This window comes from Teleopsis dalmanni, chromosome 2, assembly GCF_002237135.1.
Source record: "Teleopsis dalmanni isolate 2A chromosome 2, ASM223713v2, whole genome shotgun sequence".
NCBI lineage: Eukaryota > Metazoa > Arthropoda > Insecta > Diptera > Diopsidae > Teleopsis > Teleopsis dalmanni.
The window spans coordinates 36,064,329-36,073,560 of NC_051847.1; the positions used below are offsets into that span (position 1 = coordinate 36,064,329).

Sequence of the window (9,232 nt, forward strand, 5' to 3'; positions counted from 1 at the left end):
CTGTGCTTTTTGTTATAATTTACTGAACTACCAAAAAAAAAAAAATTGACCCGTTGACATGACAAAAATCCAAAATATAGATTTGAGAGAGGCTGACAATTATTTTAAAATCAACGGTATATGTACTGTATATGCCTATCATGTCTAGAATGCAAACAAGGCACCAGTTGTCCTTGGTCAAAAGAAGGTTTAGAACCGTTGATCTATGTTAAACTCATCAAAAATAAAACTCTTTTCGTATTATTAATAAAAATAACCATATATCTGCCACACTCCATTTTATTCAAATAGATTTACAACAAGGTCGTAGAGGTGTCAGGACAGGACTTCGAACTATTGGCGAATTGATACACTCTGCGTCCTCAAGAGAGCTTTTCACAGCGATAGTAAATAACATATCGTAAAACGCTTTTTGAATGCTATATAGATTGTAGTTTAATGTAAAATGATGAAATTAAATGTTAAAAGTTAAATGTTACCTTTTATGATTAGTTATAAATATTATTAAAGAAAAATTTGTAGTATTGAAGACTTAAATTAAACATTATGTCGAAATAAGCATATTGTTAATAAATGCGACCGCTGACACTCAGAGTGTGTAGGCAGTCTAAGAAGAAGAAGAATACCGATTAAACTATGTATTTTCTTTCTCTCCTAACATTCACTATACCACTCTTCTACGTCTCTCTAGCTCGACAATAAAATCAATTTAATATTATAAGTAGAAAACATTTAGAAACACAATTAACGGTCGCAACTTATAATATATCTAAGTTTTAGCCATAAGTTCACACAGATTACGTATGTGCTACATTATAACAGTGATTTAAAAAACATTACACATATTTGTTTGAAAACTATTTTAAAGCCTGCATAAAGCCTTAAGTTCTTTATTTGAAAGTCTTCAATATTCTCTAGAAAGTTAGAATCTAACTTATTTAATATAGGTTGCGCATACGTAAGATTATTATAAAACAAATTTTGTGTAGAAGGCTGCATATTGTCAATGAGATTTTCATTTTTTTCCTATTTTAGAGGATTCAACTTTTGTGTAGAGGTCTGCATATTTTTTAATCAATCTCAATCTCAATTCTTATACTCAAATATACTCAAGTTTGTCAGATTCAGATTTTTCATATTCAGATTTTCGAAACTCAGGTTTTTCAAATTTAGATTTACCAATCAAAGGAATCAAATAGATATATCGCCCATCCAGTTATCAAAATTTTGGTTAATATTAAAAGAAAAAAAAGCATAGTGTATATATATATTTCACTACTTACAACTTTATAAGTATTGTTTTTATATTTCAAAATCTTAATAATGTATTAAATATAAATTCCTTCTCGAGGACTGCCAACTTGACGTAGTGAGGAGGCTCAGTAGTTACGTAGAATCTTTGAGCGATGCCGGCGGTAGCATGCTACTTGCCAGTAAAGTCCAATGAGGAGTAAAGAAGCCAAGCGCAGTCCACAACGTAGTGTTGTTACTCATAATGAGCGGCTGCAAAAGGCGTCTGTTCTTCAAGTTAGAAGCGGTCTATTTAAAACTGACCTGTCACTACGTGCAAAGCTTACTGGACTGACATTGTGCTTATAACCCATCGTCGGGGCTTTCCTCTCTTCTTTAAATATTTTCTGGAAATAAAATATGAGTCCAAACCCATATTTTGGAATTACAGTCTCCAAGTGGAATCCGTACTTATACGTCGAATCCACCTGCAATGGCAGCACGCACAACGGATTTGGAGGTGCGAAACTCACGTTTAAACATCTTTTCGTTAGATACAACTGTAACCACATGGACCAATGTTTCCCTGGGAACACAATGGAATGAAGAAGAAGAAGAAATGTAAATAATTAATATGTATAGTATGTAATAATATATAAATATATAATATAATATATATGTTAAACAATAATTATGATTCGTGTAAATAAATTTTTCAAAAATATTTCATAAAAAGTTGGTTAGTTATAGGAAATCATAAAAATCTACATTTTAATTTTCAGATTTAATATTTCGCAAAAAATGTTAAAATATAAAAAATTACTACTTTAAAAAAATATGCTAGTAATCATTAAAGTAACATATATAAAATATAAATTTGGGGCACACATGAAACTATTCAACTGAAGTAACCTCAAGAGAATAAATAATTTTACTTAAACTCAAGCATAAAAAGCGAGTAAATGCACCTCTTCTTGAATTTTAATTAGTAAAACCACAAAAGGCGCACAAAAATAAAAAATTTATAAATAAATTAAAATTTCTTTTTACAGTTTCGATTTCATTGTTTCACTGTTTGTATCTCATTGTTGTGCTTTTCAAGATACTTAGTTTTGCTACTTAAAGTTATTTGCACTCAAACTACATAAAGTTGAAGAAATTGTTTTTTACTTTAATACACAATAAATTCGGAATTAAAAGAAAGTGTTTATGTTCTGAGATTTATTAATACTGTTCACATTAATGATATTGTAAATATTTTATTTGCACCTGAAATAGCTCTGATAATGGATGCAAAGGATTTATGTGACTAATTGGTAGCGCATACGTAAAAAGTTAATATTTATTTAAATTTTGTAATTATAAAAGTTACGTACTTAAAAACTATATAAAAGATAAATAAAAAGGTTTTTTTTATATTTTTCCTTTTTTTATTTTATTTAGTGCATTTGAGTATCTTTTCCAAATCCCCCCTAAAGACATGAAAAAATTGAACTTGTTTTATTTTAACTCAACAAACAGTACATTAAAGTATTACCAAACCATTGAACTAAGGTTACAGAAAGTGAAATTTACTTTTTGTTAGTGTGGCTTATGTTATTTAATATCCTTAATATTATAGAAATTTTAAATTCGTATATTTTTAGGTGGTCTTTAGAAATGTATTTAAATATAAACATAAACATAGAACTATTATAACTATTAATATATCTTTATACTATATACATGAAACAATTAATTAGCGAGCTTTAATTTAATGGAAAGTTGGGTTCTCAAAATATTATATATATTTTCTCCACGTCATCATTCTCCGAGAAAACGTACACTGCATTAACAATGACTAAACGAAAATATTGTTAGACGAATTCGAATAGCAAAGAAAAGACAAGAACAAAAATTTATTTAATTAATTGAAATGCAGCTTACCATACAACGCTGTTTCGAGTATTGCCAAGTACTCGTCATCAGTTGTATCGTTATAATTTTTTCTAAAATTATTAAAGAGGTTTTGAAAAGTAGTGAACTACAACAACAAAAATTTATATTATATTATTTATATTATATTATTTATATTATTTTCTTAATATTATTTTCTTTTATATTATTTTAATTAATTGAATTTGGGGCTGACTATACAGTTAAAATTATTAATTATTATAACATAAATTATGTTGTATTGGCGATTTCAAGGAATTCACATAGGTCTAATAAAATATACATGTTATTAACATAAACATAAACTGAAAACAAAAAAAATCGATCCCAAGAACAAAATTATTATATACATTTATCTTACTATTGTTTTTTAACGTGATTTACTACAAAAAGCTTCTAAATTTGCCAATTATCAATTAATATTATTTTATCCATAAATGCGATTGCAGTAACATCAACTTTTAAACCAAATTTTATATGCCAAATGTTAAGATACTTTTAACTATCAATTTTATCAATAAAAATTTTATGGGAAAACAAGAAACAACCTTGCTGCAGTCGTACGACATGAATTCATGTAATTCGAATGAATATTCCTATGCTCGCATACACGCTCTTAGCCACTTGTCTTTTCAACAAAACACAAGACAACTCACACTTAAGTGTGGTGAGTTTTTAAATACGCCTGCGTACCTACCGCTGCTTCAACACTTAAACTTCAACTTCTTTTTGAAACCAACGCGTTTTTTGGTTGCAAATGTTAAGTCCAACAACACCAACGGCAGCGCAGCTGACTTCGACGTCGATGCTACGACGAGTTGTTATGAAGCCACCAAGCCATTGGCACTGTAAGACAACAAACGATTATTTTTTTGGCCAATGTTGTCGCGTCTTCTCTGCTTTTGTTGACTTTAACATGTTGCTGCGCTGTTATTGTTGTTGGTGCTGTTTTCCTCATTAATATTTTTGCCTTTCAATTGCAGACTGACTTGGCTTGGAGCTTTAAACTTTATGAATTCAGTTTAATAAGAGCCTCAACGTCGTTCGGTCGCATATTTTTGCAAAATTTCAAAATATTAACGGCGTTGCTTCTTCTTCAGTTTTTTCTGTTAACAATTTTTTTTTGTATTTTTAATTTAAAAAATTTGTAAGTTTATTATTTATGCAAATCTACGTAAAGGATATTGTGCAGTGAATTTTACTCATTATTTAGTAAATATAAAAGAGTACATAATATTTTATCTGCCTTATGTTTTATGCAATTCATATGAAAAGTGAAACTTTTGCATAATAAATTTTTGAATTTATTTTATTTTTGAATATTTAAAAAATATGTTTATTAATTTGTGTTTTATTAAATAACATAGCAGTGAATAAAAATTAATTTTTAATCGTTATTTAATTTTGTGACTTTAAGAAAAAAATAAACACAAGCTCAATTTGTAAATTTGTTTATAACATATTTTATTTATATTTATCAGCTACGAATTGAATTATTTGGATAAATATTGGGATATATTAAACAATCATGAGATTTATACACTTGTTGGTAAGTTCTTCATTTTATACTACTATAACTTTAGTCTTATAATCGCCCTGATTAAAGTTCCTTAAATTATAAGATATATCCTATAACAAATTTATTGATATTATAAATGAAATCGAGTAAAAAAGTTAATCTAATTACATATACATAATTACGCATACATAATATTATTTATATATATAGTGATATATAAAAAAAATTTTTTTGCTTTAAGTAAAAATTCATTAAAAATTTTATTTTTTATATTTGATATTTCTAAGTTTTTATATAAACTAACTATACAAAATTATTATGTTCGTGTATATTTAGTTAGGTGTAAATTTATTGATATATTTTTAGAATAAAATACGTAATATGCAAATTTTGAAAATAAAAAACATATAAAACAAATACAAAATAAAATGTAAAAAATATATCACATATACAAAAAAAGTATATATATTGTATAAAAACATATACAAAAATATATATAAACATATATTAAAATGCATAATAAATATAAAAAAATATATAAAATGTATATAAATAGAAAATATATTCGAAAAATAAATTATCAAGTAAAGGGAACTGTTAGCAATCAAATGTATAAAGTATATATATATAATCATTAATGCAGTTATGTATTATGTATGATTAAATATTCTATGTTTTTTTAAAAAGAATGAACAAAAATCATTAAAATAGTATAATACAGACTTTTTTATATGTATTTCATGATTTTCCTGCAGTTAGTTGGCACTTCTTGATTTTTAAATTTATTTTAATTTATATGTATGTGTTTTTTAGTTTTTTTTTTGTATTTTGATATTGTTAGCTAACACTTTGACTGTTGCTAATTATCATGTATTTATTATTTTATATTTATTATCTCTTAATTTCTATGATATACTTTAGCATACAAAGTGTTCAAACAAACGTTTCCTACATATTATATAAATTATTTTATTTTTCTTTTTTATGATTCTTTGTTGCTATTAACTAGAGCTTTTAATTTTTTCCCAAGAAGTTAGCTCATTGCTTTGATATTCATTTTGTATATATATAAATATTGATTTTATGAATATTGTTTTTGGTTAGCATTACCAACTCCACAAAGTAAAAATCTCCTACGTAGTTATCTCTTTGCCTGTATAGATCTGGACAGTGACCTAGTAAATGTTAATTTGTTATGTTACACCCTCGCCTAACTACTTTCGAAGCCTCTATTTTTAGCATCAATTAGATAGATTATTCTGTCCATAACATAACATCTTATTGATCATTTATTATTATATATAATTATATTATTAGTTATATATAATTATAACTATATATATTTTTGTTATATGGAACGTGTATTTTTAAAATATGTTAGATCGAAAAGGTTTCAATGAGTACAATATAAAATTTACTTTCTAAATAGTTCTCTTGTTCGCGATACCATAAAACAATGAAACCTTATTATTCCTTGTGAACTCCTATATTTAGAATTTTGGATTATATTGCTTTTAATAATACTTAATTTCCAAATTTACATAGAGTTCAACATAAAAGACTATTTATTTTCTAAAAATGGGAATAAAACTAAAAGAAGTTCTTAAGGTATAAATTACTTTTATGGATATCTAGCTTTCAAAATTATTTGAATCGCTATTTATATAGTTAAAAATTATATATAAAAATATGATAAGAATCGTTATAATAGCGATAAAATATATACATATATGTTATGTATATACAATGTTTCAACTTTTGTACTCAAATAGACAAATGTAAAATAATAAATGTAATTTTTTATACAAATTCCATACACAATCCATATAAAAATATACTAAACTACGATAAATCTAAGTGTTAACATAGTAATAAATATATAAAATAGCGATAAAAATTATATATATAATAATATGCTACATTACGATAAATCTAAGTGTGAACATTATAATAAATATACATATGATATATGAAATTATAATATTATAAAACAAATCACTTCGTTCTTAGTTTAGTTTATATGGTGAATGCAATGATTCTTGATTCTAGCTTGAGTGCAATAATTCTTTATATTTAGATATAGCGTTTATTTATTGTTTTTATTGCCTTTATTGCCTTTATTTATTTATTGTTTAATTTTGAATATATATTATTTAAAATATATATTATGTTAGTAGTTTACATGGTTGTTTTTTTTTTAATGGGATTAGTTTGCTGCCAAGTTCACTATTATGTTTGTCCCATATCGTGCTTCAATATACATTATTATAATAAACATAATTAATGAATGCTTCAATATTTAAAATCATAATTTTAACAATATTTTTATGCTTAGTAATTATATAGTTAGCAATATACTTTAATGAGATATAATTCACTAATAGTAAGCAATATTGAGTACTATAGCAATGATGTACTTATTGCAGGTAATAAATACAAAAGGACAAAGCTGAACCTTGAGATACTTCATCGAACACTGATTCGAAAAAATAGTGAGAGTGTTTTCATCTGCAAAAATTAGTTATATTTTTAATTCGACATAAAATTTATCCTAATAAATTTTTATATGATTTAGTCATGACCAAAAATAATATATTATTTCATATTGTTATATTATATATTATTACAATAAGGTCATATTTTAGTTAAATGGGAAGATGACGAAAATAAACCGTATATAGTATGTATTAGTACTTAGAAATAATTTTGATTAATAATTAATTTAATTATTAAATTACACGGCTTCGAAAAGCTAAGGGGGCTTGCGCCAATCCTAAAAATGTTTGAAAATCATCTAGTATCCATCAAAATTTTCAGCTCCTACGTCATATATATTTTGCTGTATGGATCTGAGACTTGGTATGTGACTACAGCTATTACTCATAAGTTACAAACGTTTGTAAATAGATGTCTGTGTCAGTTTTTAAGAATATGGTGGCCACGAACTATTAACAATGAACGTAGCAATTGATAAAGAAATAATTCAGAGGAAATAAGAATGGCTGGGACATGCTCTTTGCAAGTCAAACACCGAAATTGTTAATGCTACACCATATAAGAAGAAATCATAGGAATGAAGGAATCGCGGTCGGCCGAGCACAACATGGAGAAGAACCATCAGCAATAACGCGCGATCATAGTAATTGAAAATCTCTAGTGATTAGATTAAGTTTATAAATATTATTTATGACATATCAATATTTATAATAATAATTGATTTATTACAATTATTTTAAAAATCATAAGGAACCATACAAAATAGGAAACAACATGCCTATGTAGCATAAAAAATGACAACTTATTAACTATCGTTAAAATGAACGGCTAAATTACTTAGATAATTACTTAATATATGAGTTTCTTACAAATATCATTTCTATTTCGAATTTTTCTATTTCTTATTATAAATGTTATAGTGCGAAATTTCACTTATTTTACACACTACGGAAAAAACTAAGAAATGTTTTTCCCCGAAAACTTACTGTTAAATACATGTAATTGCACTGTTATTATTATTTTTTTTTTTTTGTGTGTATTCTCATATGTGAGGGAAAAAAACAAATTACATTGTAACTGCAATTATGTCTGCAATTCACATTATTGCACCTGAAGTGTGAAATGTCTTCCGGTATATTTGATACACTTAATTTTTCTTTTAAAACAAATTGTGAGCAGCGCAAGAAGAAATCCACCTTAGCAAAAAGCGTTAACAATAAGTGAACCGTGTCAAATGAAAAGCTGAGAAAACTACAAATGTTTTCAGTAACATGCCAAATCGCTGTTAGCACTTAAAACGCTAACACTGAGCCAAAATAATAGAAAAACGAAAAAGTATCTATATTTTAAGTAACAATTTTAAATGCAACTTAACAATGAATTAAGCATAACTTGGTCGGTGCAAAAGTAATTCAGTAGTTGTTTAGCTGATTATTGACGGCCTGACACTTATACGTGAATTAGTTGTGATATTGAAAGTAAATAGCAAAATCGCAGCTATTATTATAATAACTCAACTTAATATTTTTATTTAAATTTTTATACATCGCAAATTAGAAAACATACTACGGATTAAGTAAAGCAATCAAAATGAAAGTTAAATTGGTAAGGAAGAAAATGCTATATGGAAAATTGGATATTAATGTGTACAGTGAAAACCTTTCTGAAGTTTGTTAAGAAAGAAGTTCTTATTTAAGTACTTTTTAGATAATTTTGATCTCAAATTAATTAAGTTGTATTACAATTAATTTGATAAACGTAACGTTTAATTGGACTTCAATATTAGTTTGGGAAAATTTAGACATTGAGATACAGATTTAAAATTTACACTAATCACAACATTTGGTAACATTTTTTGATTACTTACTTACTTTACTTAGTTGGCCATTACAGACGTGAGTCGTCCTTGGCAGCGTCGAGTAGCCTCTGCCACCCACCCCGATTAGTTGCTTGCTGTCGCCAGTTGGTAGTACCGAGCGCCCCTAAATTGTTGGTCGTCTGGTCCTTCCACCAAATATGTGAAAGTCCTTTACCGTGTTTTCCACCTGCGGG

At 26.4% G+C, this 9,232-nt stretch overlaps 1 protein-coding gene across 1 annotated transcript in view; it reads right to left on the reverse strand.

Moving 5' to 3' along the window:
• Positions 1-9,232, reverse strand: part of LOC119674309 (neurogenic protein mastermind-like) — a 596,927-nt gene that overhangs the window by 569,235 nt on the left and 18,460 nt on the right. The gene's annotated exons all lie outside the window — the stretch shown is intronic.